Source organism: Tenrec ecaudatus, chromosome 10 (assembly GCF_050624435.1).
Source record: "Tenrec ecaudatus isolate mTenEca1 chromosome 10, mTenEca1.hap1, whole genome shotgun sequence".
Classification (NCBI taxonomy): Eukaryota; Metazoa; Chordata; class Mammalia; order Afrosoricida; family Tenrecidae; genus Tenrec; species Tenrec ecaudatus.
This window is the reverse complement of record NC_134539.1, coordinates 93,726,129-93,728,239: the sequence shown is the minus strand read 5'-3', so window position 1 is coordinate 93,728,239 and position 2,111 is coordinate 93,726,129. Positions and strand designations below refer to the sequence as shown.

The window sequence follows — 2,111 nt, the reverse complement described above, 5'->3', positions numbered from 1 at the left end:
ATATTATTGATATTTCAAATGCCACCAGGGTCACCCATGGTGGACAGGCTTCAGTGGAACTTCCAAACTAAGACAGGCTAAGAAGGAGGACCCAGTGATCTACTTCTGGAAAAACTAGCCATTGCAAACCTTATGCATGCAAAAGAGCAATGTCTGGTACAGCCCTGGAAGATGAGCTCTCAAACTGGAAACACTGGAAAAGCCACTGGCGAAGAGTTGGCCTTAGTGATGTGGATGGGGAAAAGCTTTCAGGACTTTCATTTGCTGATGTGGCATGTTTCCCAATGGGAAGAAACAGCTGCAAGCCTACATTAACATAGGAACATGGAAGGTAGGCAGTGTGAAGCCATCAAAAGTGAAGGGCAGCACATAAAGATTGATATCTTAGGCATTAATGCATTAAAATGGATTGGTATTAGCCACTTTGAATTAGTCAATCACGTGGTATACTATGCCAGAATGATAAATCTAAAAGAATGCAGCCACGACTGCGGGCCCCGGACCCTCGTGTGGAGGGTGCTGTGCTCAGACCGGGGCTGGGTAGCGGTGCGCCGAACCCCTTCTGACCCAGGCCCCGCCGGCGTCAGCGCGGACACGGCCCAGAACCTGAAGGACTTAGCAGGGCGGCTGCCCGCCGGCCCACGGGGCATGGGCATAGCGCTGAAGTTGCTGCTGGGCGCCGGCGCCGTGGCCTACGGCGTCCGCGAGTCCGTGTTCACCGAATCCCCTGGTTCCAGTACCCCATCATCTATGACATCCGGGCCAGACCCCGAAAAATCTCCTCTCCCACAGGCTCCAAAGATCTGCAGATGGTGAACATCTCCCTACAGGTACTGTCCCGGCCCAACGCCCTGGAGCTCCCCAGCATGTACCAGCGCCTGGGGCTCGACTGTGAGGAGCGGGTGCTGCCATCCTTTGTCAACGAGGTGCTCAAGAGCATAGTGGCCAAGTTCAATGCTTCCCAGCTGATCACCCAGTGGGCCCAGGTGTCCCTACTGATCCGACGGGAGCTGACCGAGAGGGCCAAGGACTTCAGCCTCATCCTGGACGATGTCGCCATCACAGAGCTGAGCTTCAGCCGAGAGTACACAGCTGCTGTCGAAGCCAAACAAGTGGCCCAGCAAGAGGCCCAGCGGGCCCAGTTCTTGGTGGAAAAGGCGAAGCAGGAGCAGCGGCAGAAGATGTGCAGGCGGAGGGGGAGGCCGAGGCCGCCAAGATGCTTGGGGAAGCCCTGAGCAAGAATCCTGGCTACACCAAACTGCGCAAGATCCCGGCAGCCCAGAACATCTCCAAGACGATCGCCACGTCACAGAATCGGATCTATCTCACTGCTGACAACCTCGTGCTCAACCTGCAGGACGAGGCCTTCACGCGGGGAAGCGACAGCCTCATCAAGCCTAAGAAATGAGCCTGCTGAGCGAGAGTTTCGCCCGAGACGACGTGGACGCCCCTCACCTGCCCAGCATCATGATGGTCCCCTCTCCGCCCCTCCACCCCACCCCTCCCGGATTATTGAAGGACTGGCCCTTTTTTTTTCAGGGAAATGACTGTCCTCTTCCCCCATTTCGTCCAAGGAATCGAGTGTGATTGATTTCTCAGTGATTTATTCCGTACCGGGTGAGTTCCCTCCCTGGAGACTGGGAGGAGAGAACTGTCGTCCCAGGAATTCTCAATAAACTTTTATTATGCAAACCGAAGCAGAGACCTCCTGCCTCTGAGCCGAGCTGGGGAGGCCCCTGCGCACATGGCACCTCAAAAAAAAAATAAATAAAAAGAATGCAGCCACATTCATGATCAAAAAGAATACTTCAATATCTATCCTGATGTACAGTGCTTTCAATAATAGGATGATATCCATATGCTTACAAGGAAGACTAGTGGATATGAGTGTTATTAAAATTTTACATATTTACTCATAATGCTAATAACAAAGACATAAAAGGTTTTTACTAATCGCTGCAGTATGAAATGTATTAAACACGAAATCAGGATACATTGGTAATTACTGGTGATTAGCCCACCAAAAGTAGAAACAAAGACGAAATATTAGTAGCCGGAAAATATGGTTTAAGGGATACAAATGATGCTGGAGATCACACGATGGAATTTTG

At 51.6% G+C, this 2,111-nt stretch overlaps 1 pseudogene; it reads left to right on the top strand.

Moving 5' to 3' along the window:
• Positions 1 to 459: 459 nt before the first annotated feature.
• Positions 460 to 1,450, top strand: LOC142458611 (prohibitin-2 pseudogene; annotated as a pseudogene).
• Positions 1,451 to 2,111: the final 661 nt, after the last annotated feature.